At 40.4% G+C, this 25733-nt stretch overlaps 1 protein-coding gene across 31 annotated transcripts in view; it reads left to right on the plus strand.

The window, feature by feature from the left end:
• RIMS2 (regulating synaptic membrane exocytosis 2) overlaps window positions 1–25733 on the plus strand; it is a 280764-nt gene that overhangs the window by 20075 nt on the left and 234956 nt on the right. Inside the window, exons 1-2 of one of the 31 annotated variants that reach the window (XM_039328828.1) lie at window positions 16193–16219; window positions 16630–16716. The exons of the other annotated variants lie outside the window; for them this stretch is intronic. The gene's annotated coding sequence lies outside the window, so the exon portion shown is untranslated. Of the gene's footprint in view, window positions 1–16192; window positions 16220–16629; window positions 16717–25733 lie in introns of those variants that run through there. 31 annotated transcript variants of the gene reach the window in all.

Below are 25733 nucleotides of genomic sequence, written 5' to 3' on the forward strand. Positions count from 1 at the left end.
CTCTACTTGGACTCTTAGCGGTTTTTGTTATTATTGACATGTCATCCTTCTGGATCAACTGCAGTACTTGGGAGTGATTGGCATTGTGTGGGGCTGGTTCTCATCCTTCCTCTAAGTCAAGTTTCAATTAGTGTTGATACAGGAGCGGAAGGTCCAGCCTGCAGCCTCTACTTTATGGACTGCCACTGAGCTTGGTTCTCCCTTCCCTCTTGTTTAACATCAACATGAAGATGCTGGGTGGGGTCATCAAATGGTTTGGGTGAGGTATTACTATGCTGATGATCACCAGGCTGATGGCACTGAGCTTTATACCTCCACTCCATATCACCTGAGTGAGGCTATGTACATCCTTTTGCCAATACCTGGAAGCTATAGGGACCTGAAGAGTGCAACAGGTTCTGATCCAACCCAAGCAAGACTGAGTAGTAATGGGGTTTTGGAATTTCTGGTGCTGAGGATCTTTCACCTTTGGTTTTGGATGACTTGGCACTGGTTCACACAGCCTTGGTGTACAATCTGGGGGCTGCCCTAAACTTATGGCTCCTGCTCAAAGAGCAGGTGGCAGGTATGGATACAAGGCCCTTTGCACATCTTCATTTTATGTGCCATTTGTGCTTGGACTAGGAGGTCCTGCTTGCTATCATTCATGCCTTATGACTCCCCCTCTGGACTACTGCAAAGCATTCAGAAGCTTCAATTGATATGGAATGTGGCAGCATGGATAGCAAATAGTGTTGGCTACTTGGTATATGTGCAAGTATGCGCATAATTTGTGAGCTGCATTGGTTGTCAGTATGCCTCCAGATGCAATTCAAGGTGCAAGTTTTCACTTTTAAATCCCTTTATGGCTTGGGACCAGGTAATTAAAAGACCATTTCTCCCTAGTTTCTGCTCACCATATCCAGTCTGGCAGGATGGGCATGCTTTGGGCAGAATGCTAGCTGGTAGACCCAGAAGATGAGCCTTTTCTGCCATAGGCACTTGTCCATTAGAACATTTTCCCTCTAGAGCTAGTTTGCCCTGATCCTGTTGGCCTTGTAGAAGGCCACAAAGACCTGGTTTTGTGATATAGCCTGGGGCCCTGAGTGTGTGAAGGGGTCCATGTCCTAGCTGTGTTAATGACTAATGACTGTTATATTTCTCTTGCCTGCTGTGTATATTTATTTTTGTAGTTATCAATGTAACTTTAAAAAAACAAGGAGCCTAGTGGGTGCCAAAGGAATTCTTCATAGATATTCTCTGTAACTTTATACTTTATACATACTTTAGGCAAAGAATCTATTTAATCCGCACTTTATTTTTAAGATGAATGTAACAGGAAGTCTTGCAAAGAGTCTAGTTTAATAAACTAAATTAGGAATTTTTCAATAGCACGTTAACTGGGAAATGAATAATAATTTCTGAACTAATCTGTTTTTAATGTTTTTGACAAAAATGGCAAAGAAATGTTTTATGGTAATTTTCATCTGACTTGTGCATTTTATCTTTGCCAATATCTTATCCTGGTTTTATAAAAACTCTTTAGGATAAAAGTTAATACTTTGAATGAATGTATTTCAGAATATTTACAAATATTCCATTTTGAAATTCACTCTTCTAGGAGATTCATGTACTAGTTTAACCTCATCTTGTTTACGGTTTATTTTTGATAATTTTTATTTGTTTGTTCTGATGGTTTTGTTCCATATGAATAGATTTAAAAATACAATTTACTCTTTTGTTTAGTATAGTAAATGGTATAGGAAGGGTGGCCGTGGTCATTCATGCAAACACTTTCTTCAAGCTTAAAGATAAAGACTTCCCCTGTCCAGTCGTTTCTGATTCCATGAGGCAGTGCTCATCTCCATTTCTTAGCTGAGGGACCCAGTGTTGTCTGGAGATATTTCCATGGTCATGTGGCCAAGATGCATGGAATGCTGTGAACTTTCCTCCAAAGTGGTACCTATTTATCTACTTGTATTTGCATGTTTTTTAACTGCTAGGTGGGCAGGAGCTGGGACAAGTAATGAGAACTGATTCCATCGGGCAGCACTTAGGTCTTGAACCCAGGCTGTTAGCTTTTCCAGCTGACAAGCTCAGCATCTTTAACTGCTGAGCAACCACGCCCCCCTCCTTCAAGCTTAGCTGCTACTAGTTCACCCAGTTGAATTTCTGAATATAGAGCCTAGAATTCATAAAATAATAAGATAGTCCTCAATTTATGGCTGTAATGGAGCCTACCCTATACAGTCATAAGTCATGATCCCAAAACAACTGGAATATTATTTGAAGGTCATCAGCATTGACAAAATTACCATCAGTCAGTTGCAAAAGGCAGCTTTACTTGGAACAGCTTACATCCTGCGACAATACACCATCAAACAACAATATCTGCCTATCCCAGATCCTTGGGAAGGACATGAGATAGATAAAAATATTATTGTCAATCTAAACATCTGGCTGACTGTGCAACCAACCATAAGCTAAACATCTGGCTGATTGTACAACCAATCATTAATAATGATTTTCTTATCTGCTTTGCCTGCTAGTTTTTTAATGTAATGGGCATGTAAAAGATATATAGCAAAGAAAAGTATTACGTGACCAGTACATAAAAACCTAGCAGACAAAGCAAATAACATGACCTGGTAATGATTAAAAGCAGGAAAAATGAAGAGACGGGGGCTAATTCTGGCTATAAAAGACCAAGCCTTAAGACACATGCACACAATGCTAGAATTGAGAAGAAAGAAATAGATAGAAAATTTATTTATTTATTTGTTAGATTTATCCCACTGATACTACTTTATAAATAAATCAAGGCAGAAAATATACATAATATTCCTTCCTTCTCCTATTTTCCCCACAATAACAGTCCTGTGTGGTGGGTTGGACTGAGAGAGAGAGTGACTGATCCAAAGTTATCCAATCAGCTTTCATGTAAGGCAGGGCTAGTATTCAGCCTCTAGGCCAGCAACTTATTCAATATCATCTCTGCAAAGAAGCTGAAGAAACAGTGCATCCTCTAGTTAGCTGCTGCAAGAATATTGTATAGACTAGATAGGAACAATAGTGAATTGTAATATCTGCAAAAAATATCACATGCCTGTAAGCGAGAACTGATGGGATCACAAAAGAGACAAAATAATAGAAAATGAAGAAGTTCTTTGGAATTTAGAATTCAAATAGACTAACATCTGCCACTTAACCACTGTTGATAAGAAAAACAAAAAAAATCTGGATAATGGATATTGCAATACCTGGGGACAGCAGAATAGAAGAGAAAGAATTGGAGAAAATGATAAAATATAAAAATATGCAAATAGAAATAGATCAATTGTGGTAAAAGAAAGCAAAGTTAGTAACAATGGTAATAGGTACCTTGGGGCAAACCCAAAACAACTGGAGCACCACTTGAACACCATTGACATTGAGAAAATTGGTCAATTGCAAAAGCAGCTTTACTTGGAACAGTTTATATCCTGCGGCAATACCTTAGTATTAAACAACATTTGTTTCTCCCAGGTCCTTGGAAAGCACTTGGTAAGTGGACATAAATGCCAGATCCAATCTAAATATATGACTGAATGTGTGACTAGTCATAATATTTTATTATTATGTCCCACCTTTTTATGTAAGTCAATGTGGCAAATGTATGATAGTCCTACTTCCTATTTTTCCCACAACAGCCCTGTGAGATGGGTTGGGCCGGGAAAAAGAGATTGCTGCAGGGTCAGCTGCCCAGCTTTCATACGGATGGGCGCTGTTATGTCCCGAGTCTTGCAAACGGCTCGGGGCGTTTGCAGGCAGTCCTGGGCAGGTGCAAAGCTGCCCGGGACCAGACAGGCTGTCGCCAGCGCCGTGCGCATGCGCGGGTGCTGGCGCGGGAAAAGTATCGCATTGACCCGGGAAATGCCTATATAAGAAGCTGGGAGGTTTTGGGAGCTGCTGAAGCCATCTACTTGTGAGCTGAACACAGAATAAAGAAAACTGAGAACTACAACTGCTTCTCGTGTCTTGCTTTCCGCGAGGGACTCAACACTGGCGACGAGGTGGGATGCCTTACATCACCTGGAAAGGAAGAAGTGTAAGCTTACCCAAGTGAGTCCTGAGCGGCGGAACGGCGTTGACTCGGCAGCTACTCGCCAATCCAGTGCGCATTCGGGGGTAGGCTGGCTGATAGACCCGTCTCCTGAAGATGGCAAAGGTTGGAAGGCTTTCGGAGTTCGACGTCTCACATCCAGAGCGGTGGGAGTCCTACGTAGCCAGGGTGGAGAACTACTTCAAGGCAAACCAAGTGAGGGAAGAGAGCTTGAAGGCTGCCACCCTGCTTTGTGTCTGCGGTCAAGACGCCTTCGAAATCGCAGAGAACCTTGCAGCACCTGTTCCATTAGAGTCTGTCAGCTACGCAGATCTAAAGAAGCTATTGAAGGAGCACTTCCAGCCCAAGATGTCCGTCATTGCATGGCGCCACACCTTCGAGCAGAGGGATCAACGATCCGGAGAGTCGGGCAAAGAATACATCGCCGCATTGAGGAAGGCCGCCAAGCACTGCAAGTTCAAGGACCTCGAAGAACGACTGAGGGACCGATTCGTGTGCGGCTTAAGGCATCGAGATCTACAACAGAGGCTTTTCGCCAAAGAAGAACTGTCCTTCCAAGATGCCTTAAGAGAGGTCACTGCAGAAGAAGCAGCAGGCGGCGCCGTCAAAAACATGCGGCCGATCAGGAACATGCATCCGTGCACCAGGAAGACGTCCAAGGAAACTCCGAGGAGGATCCGGACGAGGAAGTCGACCGTCTCCACCCCACGAAGGAAGGAAATCAGAAGGGAAGCTCTTCAGCTCCACTCAAATGCATCGGCTGTGGAGGTCGCCACAGGAGAACCGACTGCAAGTTCCGCTACGCTACCTGCCGGGCATGTGGCAAACAAGGACACATTGCAGCTGTGTGTCTGGGCCGACGAAAGGTACAACCTCAGGAAGAACTGCGCCTGAAAGGTACCAGGGTCCCCAGCCAGAATAGGGTAGGTTTTTGCGCTTCGCGAAGAAGCATCTTCAGGACAGGCACACACAAGCCCATCAAGAAAAAGTTGTCACTCAAGGTGAAGCTACAAGGGGTTCCATTAACTATGGAACTAGACACAGGGTCTGCCCTTTCAATCATCTCCTTGCATACATTTAGGAAGATTTGTTCCGGTAGTGGCACTCAGGCCAAGTTAAGGCCTTCTGACATTGTGTTAACAGATTTTCAAAATTCGAGAGTGTGTGTTAAGGGGGAGGCCACCCTTAACGTGCAATACAAGAATTTTGAAGGTCCACTAGACTTATTAGTAGTAGGGGGTGAACGAACGAGTCTCATAGGACTCGATTGGTTTGAGGCCCTGGGGATACACGTCACAGGACACAACAGCTTACAAACACTCGACCTACAGGAAGTCTGCAAAGAATTTGCAGATGTTTTCAGCCCCCAGCTGGGCACATTCAAAGGACCACCTGTGTCCTTAAAGCTAGACCCCACTGTCACTCCCATTAGGATTAAAGCAAGAAGGGTCCCTTTTGCTTTAAAAAGTAAGATTGACACTGAAGTAGACAAACTAATCCAACAGGGAATCCTAGAACCTGTTGATTCCAGCCCGTGGGAGACCCCCATTGTCACGCCTCTAAAGGCAAATGGGGACATTCGCATTTGTGCTGACTACAAATGCATTCTTAATAAGGCATTGCAGCAACATGCCTATCCTGTTCCTGTGGTCAGTCATATTCTGGCCTCCCTCAAGGGGGGGCGCGTTTTTGCAAAGCTTGACCTAGCTCAAGCGTATCAACAGCTGCCTGTTGATGATGATGCTGCTATAGCTCAGACTATTGTGACCCACAGGGGAGCCTTTAAGGTAAAAAAGCTACAGTTTGGAGTGAATGTCGCTCCTGGGATTTTCCAAAGCGTAATGGAAAACACACTACGGGGCATACCGGGGGTTTGCCCCTACTTTGATGATGTCTTAATTGCAGGAGACTCCACACACATTCTAGCTGAAAGGCTTAGGGCTGTCCTGTTAAGATTCAGGAAATCAGGCCTCAAGCTCAAAAGAGACAAATGCAAAATTGGGATGCCTTCTACTGAATTTCTGGGGTTCAAAATTGATGCTGCTGGGATTCACCCTGCTGAATCCAAACTAACTGCTATTTTAGAAGCATCTAGGCCAAAGTCTAAGGCCGAACTTCAGGCCTTCCTGGGCCTCCTGAATTTCTACAATTCCTTCCTTCCACATAAAGCCAGTGTAGCTGAGCCTCTTCACAGGCTACTAGACAAGCAAGCAGTGTGGCACTGGTCACAAACACATGAGGCTTGTTTTAACAAAGTCAAGGCCTTGCTCACTTCTAACAGTGTACTTGCACATTTCAACGAGTCCCTTCCTGTGTGCATCGCTTGTGATGCGTCCCCTTACGGGGTAGGAGCTGTCCTGAGCCACCTCAGGTCTGATGGAACTCAGGTTCCTGTTGCATATTACTCCAGAACATTGTCTTCTGCTGAGCGCAACTACGCTCAGATAGACAGGGAGGCTCTGGCTGTTGTTGCTGGAATTAAAAAATTCCATGATTTTCTATATGGCAGGCATTTCACGGTCTTCACTGACCATAAGCCTCTGCTGGGACTGTTTACCACACGTAGGCAGACTCCCCAAATCATTTCCCCTAGAATGCTTAGGTGGTCTATTTTTTTGTCTGCATATGATTTTTCTTTACTCCACAAGCCTGGGAAAGAAATGGGCCATGCTGATGGCCTCAGTAGATTGCCCCTGCCAGTAGTAGAAGCTGACCCTGCGCCAGCTGTCAACATTCTATCAATCCAAGCCTTGCCCGAGCTCCCTCTTAGTGCCAGGGATGTTGCCGCTGAAACAGGTACAGATCACACACTTTCACGTGTCCGTTCCTGGGTTTTGTCTGGTTGGCCTGAGCACTGCCCTAGTCCTGAGTTTCAGAGTTTCTGGTCCAAAAGGAACGAGCTGTCCCTTTCTCAGGGTTGTCTGCTTTGGGGAAACAGAGTTGTCATTCCCACCTCAATGAGGACTAGGGTCTTAGAATCCCTCCACGAGGGTCATCCTGGCATTGTTCGTATGAAGGCTCTTGCGCGCAGCCACTTGTGGTGGCCTGGTTTAGATAAAGATATTGAGGCTAAGGTGCATGCATGCCACCTGTGCCAACGATCTCGCCCAGAGATGCCCCAAGCTCCCGTGCATAGATGGGAGGAAACACGGTCCCCATGGTCAAGGGTGCACGTTGACTACGCTGGGCCCTTTCAGGGCCAGTTCTTCTTGGTCCTTGTTGACAGCCATTCAAAATGGCTTGAGGTTGTACCTGTCTCATCCACCATCACTGCAATGACTATTCAGGTACTGAGGGGGATTTTTGCTGCACACGGGCTTCCAGATGTCATTGTGTCTGACAACGGCCCTCAATTCACTTCCTCCGAATTCCAAGCTTTCTTACAGGCTAACATGATTCGTCATGCCACGTCTGCACCCTTCCACCCGTCCACCAACGGTATGGCTGAACGTATGGTGCGCATCACAAAGGACGCCTTGAAAAGACTCACCTACGGGGACTGGCATCACAGGTTGGCTGACTTTCTCCTTTCTTATCGCACCACACCGTCCACTTCTACAGGGAGAAGCCCAGCTGAACTTCGTTGGGGGCGTCAACTTACTACTAAACTTGACCGGTTGCATCCGGACAGATTGCCTTCATCTACCTCACATCCTAGGGCACCTAGACAACTACTTGAGGGTGCCCCGGTCTGGACTCGCAATTACGGGCCTGGTCATACATGGGTCCCCGCTTCTGTTTCCAGGGTCACGGGTCCTCTATCCTACGAGGTAGCCCTGGACAATGGTCGTGTCCTGCGCAGGCACATCGACCAACTCCGCCCTAGGCGGCATCTTCCAGCTGAGACTCCTGGGTCTTTTCCAGGGGGGGAGGGGGACCCTTTGGAGCAAAGGGAAGGGCACGAGCTGCTGCCCATCTCCACTGAAGGAGCCACTGACGGCCCATTTCAAGCTTCCGCAAGTGCTCCGAAAAGGAATTCATGGAGCTTACCCACACAACAGGCCCTCACGCCTACTCCAGCCAGGGAGTCACCCCGGGGGCATACTCACTTTCCACACACATCACACAGCACTCCAGTCACGGAGGATACCCGGGAGCATCCCAACAAATCATTTCCCGCAAGAGAGCTGGCACACAATCCCCAGAGTTGGCCTGACCTTATCCCTAATCCTACAGGGGGTCAAAATTACAGGGAGATGGTCGAGGAACCAAGTCCCGACCGCAACACCTCTAGCCCAAATCAGGGAGTAACTGAGTTTTGGGAAGGTACAGAGACCCACACGAGCCCGGACACAGAACGGGGCTTAGAGATTGGACAGCCTCCTGACAAGTCTTGGACGGACCTAGGAGGTTCTATAGAGACGCCCAGCAGTAGCTATCACTTCAAGGGGCCCGAGGGCCTACAGCTAGGCAGGTCAACCAGGTCACAAAGTGACAGAAGCCCTGGCCTGACGAGCCCGGTGGGCGAGCAAGCAGGCCAGGCATCGGGGCAAAGTCCTTGGAAGGCACCAAGGCATGATAAGGGGAACAGGCTCTTGTCACCCCTCAGTCAGGGAACACCTGTCAGAAACCCAGAACTGAGAAGGTCACAGAGAGCAAGGAAATCTCCTAAATACTTAGAAGATTACATAACATTGCTGGCTAAACAAAAGCCAGGTAACGATAGGAGCACTGGGAAGCAGAACACTGCATAAATAAATGATTATATGTTGGTAGTAGTTTTAGCCCGGGGGAAAGGGGTGTTATGTCCCGAGCCTTGCAAACGGCTCGGGGCGTTTGCAGGCAGTCCCGGGCAGGTGCAAAGCTGCCCGGGACCAGACAGGTTGTCGCCAGCGCCGTGCGCATGCGCGGGTGCTGGCGCGGGAAAAGTATTGCATTGACCCGGGAAATGCCTATATAAGAAGCTGGGAGATTTTGGGAGCTGCTGAAGCCATCTACTTGTGAGCTGAACACAGAATAAAGAAAACTGAGAACTACAACTGCTTCTCGTGTCTTGCTTTCCGCGAGGGACTCAACAGGCGCCCTCACAACCTTCTGGTTTATAGGCTAGCCTTTTAACTACTATTCGAAAGTGTACATAAAATATGTAAAACTATATGAATATACCTACTTGTGGCAGGCAAAAACTATAACCAACAGAAGGCAAGGCTAAACTGTTAATCATCCACTATCAAAGGTTAAAATAGAAATTCTGCAGTTTAAGGATGATTTATGGAAAATAATTACTACAGAAAAGACCAGCACAAAAAATAAAGCTTGGGCAGGATAGATAGATAGATAGATAGATAGATAGATAGATAGATAGATAGATAGATAGATAGATAGATGGGCAGGCAGGCAGGCAGGCAGGCAGACAGACATAGATAAATAGATAAGGAAGATTTATAATAAGTGTGTATGTGGAAATATGCAACTAAATAAGAAGAGAAAATACTACTAAAGGAATGAGGGATTAGTTTCAGAAACTGCATGAGCAGAGTAATTTAAACAGTGAACTATATCTGCTCAAAGCTGTGTAGGGTAAAACTTGCAGAACTCCTAAGAAATGTAGGAAAATGTGAATTTAGTAATAGAAATTGTACAGCATAAGATACTGAATTTGTGCAGGATAGGAAATGACTTCTGTTAGAAAGTGGCCAATTGAGGACCCCACAAGATTCTTCAGACAGTAGTGCTTTGGGAGTGGACCCTTGAGTGGCGCTACAGTGTTGGCTGGTGAGTCGCCAACTGGTAGGCAGGGCTAGCCGGTTCATTGTGGAAAAAGCAGCTGTTTTGGGATTTTTTTTTACAAACAGATATTAAGTTGTGCTTTGTACTTCTTAAACACTTTATCATTTACGGATGAAAGCAAATAATACACGTCCCAGGATAATGTTGCAGGATGCAATCTGAGTCAGTCACCGGGACTAGAAGTTTATTCTTCCAAACTTTTGGACTCGAGGTGGAGCCCATCCTCAGGAAACTTCTCCCACTCCATATGGGCTCCACCATGACTCCCAAAGCTTGGAAGAATAAACCTCTAGTTCCAGTGATCGACTCAAATTGCATCCTGCAACTTTATCATTTTTACTGATTTAAAAGAAGTTCTGAAATTGTTGAAGGAAAAGTCCTCATCAGTTCTTTTCGGTCACAGTCTGTTATTCCTTTTTGAAGAACAATGCTGTTTTAGAGACATCTTTATTAGTAAATGACAAGGAAGAGGATTAAGGTGGTGAGCTATAATCAGGAAGCATAGAATATTTCCTTAACTTTTTCTGGGAAACATGGATTTAAAATTTTGTGGCTTAATTTTGCTTTTTTTAAAAAATAACTTATTAAGATCATTTGATATTGGAAATATAACTTGTGACTTTGAATTCTTGTGAGGGAGGGTAAAATGTTCTGATTGTAACTGAATCTGATTGGCCAAGACACAACTGCTGATCTGCAAATATATTTTAAAAAGATGTACTCTTCGACCATAAGAGGGAACAAAAAACTACAAAATACAGAGACTTTTTCCACTCACTCTAAAATCCTGAGACAAACAAAATGGAAAACAAACTGAAACACTATCATAGGAGGCTGTTAAGACAGCTAGATTTCATGAGAAACATCTTGGAGGAATACTCAGACAAAATAAGTGCAGAAATTTATCCAACCACTGAGATGCCTTCAGAAATAAAGGACAAAGTAAATGATAGAGTTTATTTTTTGCAGTAAGAGTAAGAGTGCTCATTATGTGGTAATTTAAACAAAATTGTCCTAGTGGAATTAAAAGAAGAACTGCAAGTAAGTCACTGAGCTATAAGAGAATAAGTTCTGGATTCCACTTTAAAATTGAAATTAAGACTGACAGTGTTCAAACAACTGCTCTAAAAGAAGTATCTGAGAACATTCTGAGAGAAAAAAAGGTATTACCTGTTCAATAGTTACTTTGAAGATAAATATTTTATTTTATTGGGACAAAATTGGAGTTGGAAAGATAGGCTCCCTTACTGATTTAACATATGTTAAAAGAAATATTAAATTTGGATAAGAAAACATTATTTTGTACTAATGGGTTTGAAAGTATGATGAAAAAGTTACTGTTAAGATTTACCAAGTACTGTTGAAAGTGAATTTGGAAAATGAATGTGTTTAATACTATGTGAAATGTTTGAGCAATGGGAAATTTATAATGAGTTATGAGTAGAAAGATGTTTTTTTTATAAAACAATGTATTAGAAGTAATTCTAGCTGTAAGGATGGCAATTTTTAAAGCATTTTAAAAGCTTGGATTTTAAAATGAATATAAAATTGGAATTGGAAGTTTTTTCTTTACAGTTGTTGGACAAAGAATTTGATAGAATATGTAGAATTTTTGCTATCAGATGATGACAATGCACAAATCTAGTAAGTATAAATAGAAAGATATGTTATTTTTTACAGTATAAAAATGGACAGGAAAATGGATTTGGCTGAGATGACATTGTTAACTGTTTTAAACCAAGATAAACTTTTATCTAGTTTGGTTTCCATTTGGGAATCATTTCTGGACTTTTTGCTCAAAATAGAAAAAAGAAACTTTAGACATTAGTTTGAAGATAAGATAATTGTATAGTTTTAGAAATGACTGGTAGCTACTACTGTGTTTTGCTGAAAGTAAGACCCTATCTTACTTTCTTTTGGGCTCTGAAATAAGCAGAAGGTCTTACTTTCGAGTAGGGCTTACTTTTTGCTGGTACCGATATCAGTAGGCTGCAAGTGTGCGGGGATGGGGTGGGGCCTATGCATGGGGTGGAGAAGCAACACGGCGGTGAGACTGTGGTGGTGGACCAGGTGTGGTACTGGTGTCGTGGGTGGCGGTGGAAAGGGTGCCGAGCCTGGTGCTGGACGAGTTGACCCAGATCTTCCGTGTGACCACTGGAGCGACCCCCCACCACTGGCCTGACAGGGCCCTTCGCTAGTGGCTGCTGGTGGAACCTGCTATTGCTGGCCCCACCCTCCGCCCCACCGCCTGCTTGCCTGCGGTCGCAATGAGCCAAACCCTCAGCGAACCCCAGCCTCCGCCCACCCTGCCTGATGGCACTACTGCTGCTGGGACATTTCTTGGCTGCATTGGGTGCCGTGCAGCCGCCAAGTGGCTGCCCATGTTGCTGGCCTTGCGGGGCTCTTCGCCCTCCTGGCTATGCTGCTCTGGGCTGCCCTGCTGTGCTGCTCCTGCCTGGTGCAGGGTGAGTTGGCCCAGATCTTCCATGTGATCACCAGAGCGTCCCCCATGCCGGTCTGCCAGGGCCCTTCGCCAGCAGCCACTGGTAAAACCGTGCTATCCATGCCTCTGCCTTTGGGTTGGTGAGTGCCACCAGCCTGCACACCTACTTGGTGCTGCAGGCACCGGGCTAAGGGCTGAACCTGGCGCTCTTTGAGCCCTGGCAGGCGCTGCACCTCTCATACTGGCTGGGCGCTTTTGACCTCTACTAGCTGCTCCCGCTGGATGGCCTTCTGCCTGGCTGGCAGCTGATGTTGCCACCATGAGGTAAGGAGGTGAAGCAGGTGGGGGGGGGTGGGGTTGCTTCCCTCCACCTGCTGGATACCTGCTGAAGCCGCTCAGGGTAAGATTGACACACCCCCACCCAGATGCCCTCACCTCCCCAAGCGTTTTTTTACTAACCTGCCTTCAATCAGACTTTCTAACTTCTTGCAAGATCTCACAAAGTTAGAAAGTCTGATTGAACTTTTCTTTTTTTTGTCCCACAAACTCATGGCGAAGGCTGAGAAATGAACAGAAAAACCAATGCAGCTGAAAGGCAGGTTAGTAAAAAAATGCTTGGGGGGGGGCGCTCTGGTGGCTGCATGGAAAATCTGGGCCGACTCGCCCAGTCCCATGCTAGGGCTTACTTTTGGGGGGGCTTCTATTAGGCCCAGCCCCCCTTAAAATCAGCTGGGGCTTACTTTCGGAATAGGATTTATTTTCGGGGAAACACGGTAAGTATAATGCAGAAAGGTGGCTGTAACTATAGTTAATATTTTACTCTAGTGGAAAGAGTTGGAAGTCAATGCTTCCCCCCCTTTCTTCTTATTATCCTGCACCCCTCTTTTCCCCTTTTCTAATCTTTATTTTCATTGTATTTTATATTATAATAAATTTTAATAAAAGGTTAGAAAGAGGAGAGGAAATGAGAGATAATCATGTAGGTTCTTTGTTGTTGTCCTTTTAATTCAAAGCCTATAGTTCTTTATCACAGCTATATTGGTTAAGGCATCACGCAGAAACTGGGAAACTATGAGTTCCAGTCCTGTCTTAGGTACAAAGCTAACTAGGTGACTTTGGGCTAGGCAGTCCCTTTCAGCCCTAAGAAAAAGGCAATGGCAAACTACTTCCAAAAATGTTGCCAAGAAAAATGTGGACACTTGTCTGATTTGAAGATGCACACAAACAAATAGCTCTTTATTCAAAGCCTAGGGGGAAAACTAGAATATGAATTTATGCTAGAATATGGCAGAAGGAAGCAGATCGATATATATCACTACAGAAGGGAGAATGAAGGCAAGTAAACTGTCCTTATGGTTGGGAAACAGAAGGAGAGAGCTCTCTTATAATTTTGTTGCAAAAAAGCAGTATGCCTAAAGAAAAATTACCTGATTTGGATGACTGAACAAAATAGGACAGGCGTTACTGAAGAGAAACTAGCAGGAAAAACCACAGCAAATGAAGCAATTGGAGTCCCAGAGTGAATACTATAAAGCAGCCAAAGGAAGCAATGGATTTGGATGGAGGATAGATTCTGGAACCAATAACTGTATAACAACAAAGAACTTCTAGTAGAATGAGATGAAGCAATGAAAAAGTTTACTTGGCATATGAGAAGGGCCTAACAGTGCAAGGAATTGGAAATAGAGTTGTAAAATGTTTCACCACCAGTGTGAAATGCAGGACCCCAACAAAATATGTCTGTATGCATATGTAATAAATAGAAGTCTACTTTCTATGAAATGTGTGATCAAGATTCTCTATTTTGCACACTGCAATGGAAACATGTATAATTTCTAATGAAGTGGATACTATTGTTGGAGCAGTTGCAAGTTATCCTATATATAGCCCTTGAAGGTGAAGGGTGAAGAAGCTAGAGTGGTAACCTACCCTTTTCATTAGAACTGCATCTGCCTGTGGCACAGATGACTCAGAACTGGAAACTCTAAAGCCATAAAATAACTTTCAAGTGAAAACAATGGAACAGACATGAGACTATTCATTATGGTACTTGAATGACAAAGGCGAGTCACATGTCACTGACCAACATCATCAACAGCTGATCAAATCACCCCTTGAATGTAATTCATAGTGACGATATGGAACGATAAGGAAAGTAACTTTCAGGCAACCGATTTTTCATCATCTTCATTGATTACCACACAATACAGAAAGACATAGTCTCAAAGTGCAAAAAGGTGCAAAATGAGAGTCTAAAACTCAAAGAATATATGAAGATGGTGAGCAATATAGTCTAGTGCCAGTTAATTATCTTCTGAATTGACAGTGGAGTGAAATATATGAACACGGAGACGCTGGAAGTAACAGAACATGAAGCACCAGATTATATAACCTATATTCTAGAGCAAAATGGAGTGACAGAAAGAATGATTGCCTGACAGAATCTGATAAGAAGAATTTTGATAGATGCTAATCTATCCAACAAATTCTAGGGAGAGGCAATTATGATACTTGGCTACCTACAGAACTGGCTACCAATGAAAGCCACAGAGAAGATACTATATGAATGATGGAATGGCATGAATCTTAATATAGGCCATTAAAGCCATCTATTTGGCTACAGAGCTTATATGTACATTTCAAGTAAGAAATGCTTATAGTTGTGTAATGGAGCAAAGAAGAACATGATGGTTAACTGCAATAAGAAGAGTAAAGGATACAGCAAGGTGAACCCTAAGTTATGCAGAGCAACCATGTGCAACAATTCATCCTTTGATCACATATAGTGAAGTGAAATCTTGAAACGAATGAACACTGAAGAGTATTTACTATAATATACCTGTAAAGCAGGAGATCCATTGAATTAGCCAAAGAACTGCCAGAAAAGGCATGCCTAGCACCAGTCAAACAGGAGGTAAAAGGTATTTCCAACCACTTGTACAAAGAGGAAACAAACAACATGTTCAACCAGCCAACTGATGCATAGATAACAAGGAGATTCCAAATCCCAGAAGTCAAGGTGTAATCAAGAGCATAACTCTAGAAAAATCTCAGACATAGTCAGAACCTATGAAATTCATAAACCTACCACCTGAAAACACAACAGAGGTGCATTTTGATATCTATTTGGCAGTTTGTCATATTTTGAAACTTGTTTTGACTTTTGATATTTTAACAAGATGCTATTCACATATTCATTTTGTATGACTTTCCAACTTTTTAACTTTGATTCTGGCAGCTAATATAGGATTAAAACCAAAACCAATCAAGTAAAAATAGCACAGGGGGAACATGCTATAAACTGAGGCCAATCTACAATCATTGAGTATTCCAGTTATAGAAAGGCTCATTCAGCATGCTGCCTCCATGCTGAGAGAAAAGTCAGATCTTCAAAGCTTTATGGAAAGTTTGGGGCATCTGAATCTTATGGATTTAAAATTGAATCTTATGGGGCAGGCTATAAGCAAATTAAATAATTATTTTATCACATATAATATTTGAAAAGTGTGAACTAATTTTGGAGGTAGTGATTACCTTGTGTATATAAATAACAGTATTTTTGAAGTTTATTGTTTGATTTAGTTTACTACTGTATATAGTGAATTGCTTTATATATGCTTTTCAGTTATTCAAACTACAAATTTAAGTATTAGAGATTGTATGGCTAATTTACTTCTTAAGATTCCAGTATTTCAAGTAATTCTGTAAAAACATTAGATATTGACCATAGTATATTATTTCCTAGAGACATTGTATATTTTATGTTTTTATGACACTGCATTAATATTTTTGTCTAGTGGAAAACTGGTTTGGATGAAAGATGTAGTTAAATAAAAATATTTTTCTGATGCCACTCAGATATGAGACATATAGAAAAGGTGATAGGATTTATGTCCCATATACTGCACTCAGTTGTGCACTTATTTTTTTAGGGGTAAAGAAGAACAAAAACAACCAGTGACACAGTAAGTAAAACAACAACAACACACACACACAAGTGCAGTGGGCTTTACTTCTCTACCTTTACCATTTTCTGCTTTCTGCACCTTTGATGGTTTTAAACTAATACCAGATAGGCTGCAGTTAGTTATCTGCTTTCGGATTGGCTTGTAAAAGCTGCTTTCAGTGTGTTATTTCATCCACATTTCAGTTGGATGTGGTTTCTTGCTACCTGCTTGCGGATTATTCTGGTTTAAAATTATTCTCCCCTAAATCCTAATTGTGGCTGATTTAATTGCAGTGAACATTTCCATTGGCTGTAGCTTTCCTGCATTTACATAATGATGATGATAATGGTTATAATTGGATGAGAAAAAAATTATACTACTATGATTTCATTTGGTTATTCAGTCACATTATTTGCTTATTTGAACAGGTGGTTTCCCTTTAGTGGGTTCACTGAGCTGGTAAATAACGTTCTTCAGCCACAGCAAAAACAACAAAATGAAAAGGAGCCCCAGACGTAAGTAAGCTACTGTGTGTAGATTTAGTATCACTCTAACATTGAGATATACCAAAAGGTATGTTTAAGTTATAACTCTAAAACGACATCTTTTAAATTGAGGCTGAAATCTCAATGCAGTTTTTCTGGGAAGTAAATTCCACTGAATACAGTGTTATATACTAATTAGTTAGCAGGTATAAAACTATACTAAATAACCAAAATTTGATTTTCAAATTTTCATTGGTGAAGTGAATTTGGTTGATGGGAGTGCAAGGTGCTCTTTGCATTCATACAGAACTCATTGAAAGTTACATTTATATATGACTATCCCTTGAGGAGAAAGGAAGAAACTAATTCCTTTAAAAAAATACAGTGATTGTAATAGAAATTGCAAAGTAGAATATATAGGTGTATATTTAAAAGAGCTGATCATCAATAATTTTTAAAGCAGGGCATAAAGTGTATCTTGTAGTTTCTAAAGTTTTAAAAGTGTCTTTCAATTTTGGAGGTTTTAACAGGATGGTATGGATTAGACTATGAATGTATTGATTATATTCATCTCTTAAATATTTTAACACATAAATTACTATTGTTTCAGTACTAACAGAATAATACCTGAAGATAAGAGAGGAAAATATAACTTTGTCAGACATTTCTACTAATTTATCCAGGCATTGAAAATGGTTTGTTCTATGATTTGGGGGAGAGACAAAACATTTTACCTTTATTATATACAATTTTCTTGAAAATTTATAACATGTATATTTTTTTATTAAGTTTTGCAGCCCATGTGCTAATTAGAATTTAAATTTTAACCATGGTTTTTATCTATACAAACTATAGTAATATTCAATCAAATAAATATTGAATTCAATATTTAATATTTATTTATTTATTTAAAGTATTTGATGTTTCCAACTAGTCTACTAACAATTCCAGTTGAAATCAACCGACCTTACTGATATTTTGACTGTGATGTTAGCAAAACAGAAACTGTAAACTGCTTGGATAAGAATTCTTTTAAGTGACTAAAAATAAACCTTGAATTAGCTGGTGTGATGTAGTATTCTGAACGTTAAAATACCTGCTGGTTAAGAGATGATAACTTTCTTAGTCTCTTTTTATCTGTCTTGCACTCCACTTTAAAAGGTTCATTTTTGTAATCATTCAGACTGCTATGAATTCTGTATAAGCATTTTGTATGTTCTTTTAAAACTTTCCATGTCTTTGACTTGTACTTGTTGATTGATCTTTATATTTCAATATACCATTGCTTAGTAGCTTTGCATATTCAATACCACCATTTTCAGCCTTCTACAACTCCTAAGCTTCCTTTAACCTTGCTGATACTTGGGATCACCTTTTAGGACTCTAATACTTCTCTCTCCCATCCACTCTCTGTCACTCAAAATCTTTAAAATATTTCCAGAACAGTTGTCTAGTTCCTGCATTTTCTAAACTTCAATATATATAATTAAGATTTTTCTTTTTCATTTTTTCCATAATGTTTCATATATTTTGCAAAATGCCATTCTCACGGAATACAATATATAATTAAATAAGCATAATAATACATATTATATGTTTAATTACAATAAGCATAACTTCCCAATTGACAAGTAGATTCTAAGTGAAGAATTCAGCATGTGATTATAATTCTTTTAATTTAATGTGTGAAGCTGCCCTATTAAGATAAAATCCATATGAATGCTAAACACACAAGGAACAGGTTTATAACCATTTATCCTGAGAGATGTATATCAAGTAAAAATTTGAACAAAGTCTTTCTTGTCTATGTATGGATTGAGATTTCCAATCTTATGGAAAGATCCTATATATAGTTTTTCTTCCAACACCCTACTATTTAAGTTGCTGATGGGAATTTTGAGTGTGATATTGCTTTCACTTTACTTGTCCCATTAAGATTTGAGAAGGAAATAAACTGATGAACTTAATTTACTAAATAAAGGATAAGAAATTTAAATTGTTTTCTAGTAATTTTAGAGGTTATATTTTTATTTGTTAATCAGTGGTTTATAATTAGTTTTGTAGAGAGTATAAATGATAATGCATTAGCAGTATTTTGGGTTTTTTTCAGAATAATAATTGTTGAAATAAAACAATCTTGTGGTCAATCAAGATACAAACTTGCTATCATCAGTTATATATTAAATAGTGAATACATGTAATTTGTTTAGAGAAAAATGTATTCCCACTGGATGAAAAAGATTTAACCTACATGCAAAATCTAAGCTATTAATTGCAATCTAATTTCTAAATTAAATTCTCCAACAGCCTAGTTGGTACTAGATGTTTGCAAAGAATTTTACTTGATGGAATATTTTTGTTAAAAATGTTTTTGACAAACCTATTTTTAATTAATTTTGTTTTCCAAATTTATTCTCTTGCCCTCAACAAAAAACTGAAGACAATTGTTTTGACTCAGATCCATTTAATTCAAGTGGAAACTCAACAAGGGTACTCATTATGCCCTGTACAGTGGTACCTTGGTACTCAATTGCTTTGAAAGTCATCAAATTTAGTACTTGATGCGAAAATTGTATCCTGGTACTTGTCATTTGTTTGGCATTCAATGCACAAGCCAGAACATGTCAATGTTAGCTGCCTGATGACTTGCTGCCCTTTCCAGCCAAAACAAAGGGCCACCCGTTAGTCATGCGATAGCTCTTGCCCTATGCATATCTCCAGGAAATCTTATTTTAGCTACTGTGGTCATTTTGTATATTTTTGCGCTTTTTTTCTAATAATGGGTCCTGAGAAAATGAGCAGAAATAATAGGTAAATATGAGAGTTGTATTTGTTTTACTGATCTTACTAGGGAATACTGTATGATATGCGTAGAACAAGAGTTTCCACCTTCATTAAGTATAAAGAAGCAGTTAAAAAGGCTGATGTTGCAAAAAAAAAAAAGTTAAAGCAGTAACAAAGCAGCATTCCCAAATACTTGTGGAAGTTGAAAAGCTGTTATTAATTTGGGTAAACAAGAAGCAGTTAATGTGTCAGAAGGTATGATGTAAAAAAAGCAAAATTGTTGCATACCAATCTCTTGAAACTCAAACTGGGACCAAGTGGTGAGAGTATTGAAGTTTTTAAGACCAGTCATGGCTGGTTTGATAATTTTAAAAAGCGGACTAGCATCCATAATGTTGTAAAGTATGGCAAGGCAGTGAATGCTAATAAAAAGGATGCTGATGAATTTGTCTGTGAATTTCATGACTACATAGAGCCTGAGGGTTTTACTCCCCAACAAGTTTTTAACTGTGATGAGACTGAACTTTTTTGAAAAAAAAAAAAAGCCAAGTAGAACCTACAACACAAAAGAGGAGAAAGCATTATCAGGTCACAAACTCGCAGGTTTTCACTATGATATAGTAGAGGCTTCATTTTAAAGTCCCCACTAGCATTCCCACGTAACCAGGGCTTTTTTTTTGTCATAGAACACCCAGAACGGAGTTCCAGCACCTTTTTTGGAAGGAACCTTGTAGGGTAGGCAAGGCGGGTTGTATGACATGTGAGTTTCGGCACCTTTTTTTTTTTTTTTTACAAAAAAAGCACTGCATGTAACAATAGAGTAAGCCTGTCCTTCATTGAAATGCTAGTGGGGACTTCAAAGTGAAGCCTCTACTAGTCTATCATAATGAAAACCTGCAAGGTTTCGTGAAAGATAATGCCATAAAAAGCAAACTCCGTGTGATGTGGAGGCAAACAGCAAATTTGGGACACAAGGCAATTTTTCAATGAGTGAATTAATGAAAGTCTCTCAGTGAAAAAATATTTGCTGGAGAAAGATTTGCCCTTGAAAGCTCTCCTATTAATGGATAATGCACCTTCCCACCCTCCAGGCTTGGAAGATGACTTACTGGAGGAGTTCAGCTTCATCACTATAAGATTTTTGCCCTCACAATACTACTCCTCTCATCCAGCCCATGGACTAGTAGGTCATTTCAAACGTCAAAAGATTGTGCACCACATTGTACACTAAGGCATTTTTCCAGAGGCCTTTGAGACCACTTCTGGCACCTAGTTGACCTTCACAGAATTCTGGAAGGAGTATTTCAATATCCTGCACTGCCTTAATCTTTTTAATAAGACCTCTTATTAATGAAGTCTCTTATAGGACAATGAATTTGGCATGGAAGAATTTGTGGCCAGAAGCTGTGATTCAGAGACTTTGAAGAGTTTGAGTCTGACAGTTGTGTGGGATACTGTATCTTTGGGCCAATCCATGGGTCTGTAGGTCAATGCTGCTGATGTTGAGAAGTTAGTGGAAGAACATTGTAAAGAGCTCAGCCTGAGGAGCTGCAGGAACTACAGAAGGAGCAGCAACAAGAGGAGGCTAAAGAGATTTCTTCAGGTGAGGAGGAGATAAGGGAGGATGTCCCCAGTTCCTTGATAAAAGAAATGTGTGCAAAATGGGCAGAAGTTCAAAACTTTGTAGAGAAGTACTATCTGGACAAAGCTCGGAGAAGCAGAAATGTGAATTTATTCAGTGACCAAACGCTTTTGAGGAATTCTGAAAAGAAGATAGAAGCAGTCCTCATTGGATATGTTTTCAGTAGAGGTGACAAAGAATGTGTCAGAGCCTGTGGTGCAAGTTGAAAAAAGCCAAAAAGAGAAAGAATACCTGAAGTGCAAGTATCCGATGTTCTATAGGAGGGGCACTCTTCTTTCTAGCAACACTCCATGTACTCTCTCCTCCTCACCACTGTCTTCCCACCATCCCTGTAACAGCTTCCTCAGATGAAAAGGAAGAGGGGACATCAGGAAGATGCCGAGGCTTTGTTCACTCTGAGCAGGGAGTGAATGGATCAGAGGAAGAGGAGAGGCCAGGAACTTCAGAGGGGCTGTCAGTGGAACAACCAGATGAGTGCCTGGCTGGAGAGGAGAGAGATGCAGATGCAGCTGGAAGGCTTGGAGACCCAGTCAGAAGCGTGGCATGGAGAAGGATCGTAGCATCAGCTGATCAGCGGGTATGAGAAGGGCTGCCTCCTCCACTGTATCCTAGGATGCATACGGCTGAACTGAGGGAGGCACAATGGAGGTCAGCAAGGCTACTCGTAAGGAGGCAGCCTCGTCCCTTCTAATGAGTTACACTGATATGCGCCTATTTAGCCCAATGCACAGCTGCCCATTTTCTCTGCCATGCGTGTGCTCCAATTCAATGACTCCAGTTTTTATTATTTCAGATTTGTGCTTTGTGTGACTGCATGTTTGGACTTTGGATCTGCTTCTAGGATTTTGGACTTGTACCTTGACTTGGATTTATTGTGCCTGAATTGTGCCTGAATTTTGGTTTGTGTATGTGTGGATTTTGTCTTGTGCCTTTGCCTGCACTTTACAACCCTGTGCCTAAGCTGAGCAGGCTTGGATTCATGGGAACTTTGCAGCTGGTGGGAGTGGGATTTGTCTTAATAAAGTTTTTAAAACTTCCTGTGAGTTCATGTGTGTGGACTGGAATATGACAATCCCATTAGGGCATGGACTCTTCTCAGTACAGGTAAAGTACTTTTTATTTTATTCAATCTAAGTCAGGGGTGTCAAACTCAATTTCATTGAGGGCCGCACCAGCATTGCGGTTTCCCTCAGGGGGGCTGGGTGGGTGTGGCCAGGATGGGTGCGGCCTACTGGGTGGGCGTGGATGGAGTGGTGTGGCCTACTGGGTAGACATGGCCAGCTCTACATCGTTCGCATCAAGGGTGCCTATGGGGGTCTGGGCAGGATTGGGACAGATCTGAGGGTCTCTGGCAGAAGGGGGTGGGACCAGGGCAAGTGCCAAGGCATGGTCCATTTCTTCATTCCTAACAAAGGGTGACACCTCTCCAACATGCACCCAGGGGCCGGGGCCGACACAGCAGGGGCTGGTTCCTCGCTGTTTCTAGACGGCCTTGTGGAGCTAAGACTGAATGCGTTTCAGCGTAGATGGCCACCACAAATTGTACATTGGCTCCCGGACTGCCTGGGCCTATTACTATTTTTCTCAAATCTCTTTACATAAGTTGGTGGAAGAACTGATTCACTGGCCTGATAGGGCCTTTGTCCTGCTCCAGTTCAGAACATGTCTGAGCATTTAAACCAGGCAGATGTTTAGGTGTGTCAGTCCCTGAGATCCAAACCTTCCAGAATGCAAAAAGATTCTAGATATTTTTGCATAACAGCACTGAGGTATTTATTCAGAAAATGTATCTATAGATATTTGAATTGAGACACATGAACACTCTTCCTTATCACATTTTTATAGCCAACCTAATTCTTCTTTTCCTAGCTCTTCAGTATTAGTGCTATGTATAATAAGTAAGTGTGCATTTAATTAAAAAGATTCGGAAATTTGGTTTGGGTAAAATATTAATTATACCATAAAGATTATGTTGCTCAAATAAATCTATCTATCTGTCTGTCTGTCTGTCTGTCTGTCTATTGGTTTTTCAATCTGGTGCACTGTGGACTAGGAAAACTGGGAATTATAATGCCAAAGCCTTGAATATACCAGATTTGGCAAAGATCACATATATTACTCAATTTTTATGTCTTACTGCTAAACCCTTGGAATAGCTAATAATAAATCAAATAACAATTACATATTAATTTGAAAGGAAATGCTTCTCATTTAATTCAATCCATCCTCCCAGAAAGAATAGATAGGGAAAAAAATATGATGCCCAGTTTCCTCATTATTTCAACTTAAAGTTGGCTGGTTGTCAAATACAGCTGAAACCAATCTGGGGCATTTCTATTTCCCCAATAAAAATGTACTTTTGACACATTTGTTTGTGCGTGTGTCTATATGTGTCTGTATGGATTTACATACATACCTCCTAAACTCCATTGTAAAAAAAGGCAAGTTGAATTAATAATTACTGATTAAAATTAAAGCTACTGAAATAAGATATTCTGTTTATACAATTATTTAAGTCAGAGAATCAGGTTGGAATAAAGCTTTGATGTATTGAGGTAGAACTAATTTAAAAATTAGAAATGTTTCCTAAAATGAAACAGTAATTGATTAAGTACAAGTTGGAATAAAACTTTGCATGTACGGAGATAGAACTAATATAAAAATTAGAAATTCTTCCTAGAATAAAACAGTAATTGATTAAGTCATGAAACCAGATAGGAAGATAAATAAGTTGCTGATATTTTTATAGAGGGAAAATTAAGTCAAATCTAAGAACAAAATTAGAGAGTTACAGGCCAAATAAAACAATGCTAATTGTAACAACAACAACAACAACAAAATCTATTGAATAAAAGTTGAAAAGAAGAGGGCAGGATTTCCTTGAAATGTAGATATTTAAAAACCTCTGATAAACAGAAAAAATATTCTTAATGCTACAAAAATATATATTTATTACACTTCAGACAACAATGTCATTTGGGAAAGAGCCTCTTAAGAATATAATGTATGGCATGAGTGTTAAACTTGCCACGTCACGTGATGTGTTGTGATGTATCGCAACTTTTTTTCCATTGCCGGAGCTGGGGTGGGAGCAGCCTCTGCATAATGCAACCGGCCTGTGGGCTGGCAGTTTGACACCCCTGATGTATGGCAACAAAAAGTGCTTTACTTCTATCTTTTGTTTGAGTTCTCATATTTTTTCAAGTCAAATTAATTTATGATTAAATATGTTGGAATTTTAATAGAACTATATGAATTTATAGAAGAATTGATTTGATGCTTGTCATATTGACTAACAGTTTCCATGCTGCTGATTATGGACTGTGAGAATTTTGATAGGCTGCTTCAACTGTAACGTATATTCCCTGATATCTGTACGTTCTGCTTGATTTGATAAAATCTAATATTGTCCTCTGAATTATATGCACTGTTTGTGGATTTAATATTGGTAGACTAATAAGTGCCTTTGTTGGGAAAGTAGCTATTATCTCTTTCTCTCATATCATGCTTTGAGCAGATTTCAAATAAAGCAGTTATTTGCAAGAATGTCTGCTAAAAAGAGGAAATAGATTGAATGATTTGGCCATTTAAATATATAATGTTATTTATTTGATAAAGTCAAAGCTTTGACAAAAATTGAACTGAGTTTGTGTGTGTTGGAAATATCATTGTGAACAATGTGTGGTGTAGCATGTTTGTTAGCTTAATAGGTCTGTTCATATATATGCTAGTGTTTATTGCTAGTACTTCTGCCCTATTCTTTTATTTGAAGCTTTAGTTATAGAGACGGTTAAGATCTGTTGCCCCCAAATCATTATATGACAAATAGTATTACAGTTCTAATTCTGGTAGTCTGTCATCACTGTCTTTATCACTATCAATATTCTTTCATGTATAGATTACTCCAAAGTTTATTTTTTCTATAGAAAGTTTATGTGAACATTGTAAGGTTAGATGATGAAATGGTAAATGCTTCTGTTCCTGACTACATCAGCACACCTACCATTGTCTGTCCTTCTATTCATTTAAAGGGAAAACCATCAAGTAAGAATAATACTGTTGCAGCAGTAAAAGGATACAACTTGCTTAATTATTTAGCACAGTCATGAATTTGTAAATGATGTAGAATGATCTCGTTCTAATTCCTGTTATTATAATGTTTGGGGTTGTTACATTTCAATGTTAAAATAGATTAATATATTATTGGGCACTTTATTTTCATAATATGAGGACATCTTACAGAATGTTAATTTATATTTACTAATATGGTTACTATCTTCCCTATAGTTGTGTCTTTACGTTTTCATATATATTTATCTATTGAAATGATAAAGCTACCCAACTAATGATGGTTCTAGGGGTCATGCAAATTAAAAACACTTAAAAATAAACAAAAAGTAAAAAAAATGGTTATAGCCAAGGGGAATTGACAAACTGCAACAACATTTACATTGTTGTGTAAGTGTATCCATTCAGGTGGATACACATTCCACCTATCTTCAAGACTTGTTTAAAGCACAGCGAGGTAAAACCTATTTAAACCCTGGGGTGGGGGGATACTTTTTCAAAGGGCAGGTGGTGTAACAGAGAAGGCATCCCTTCAAATCCCATCAGATAGCAT

The sequence above is a fragment of the Crotalus tigris genome, unplaced genomic scaffold (assembly GCF_016545835.1).
Source record: "Crotalus tigris isolate CLP2741 ecotype Arizona unplaced genomic scaffold, ASM1654583v1 scf7180000024384.25900115:4084858, whole genome shotgun sequence".
Lineage (NCBI taxonomy): Eukaryota > Metazoa > Chordata > Lepidosauria > Squamata > Viperidae > Crotalus > Crotalus tigris.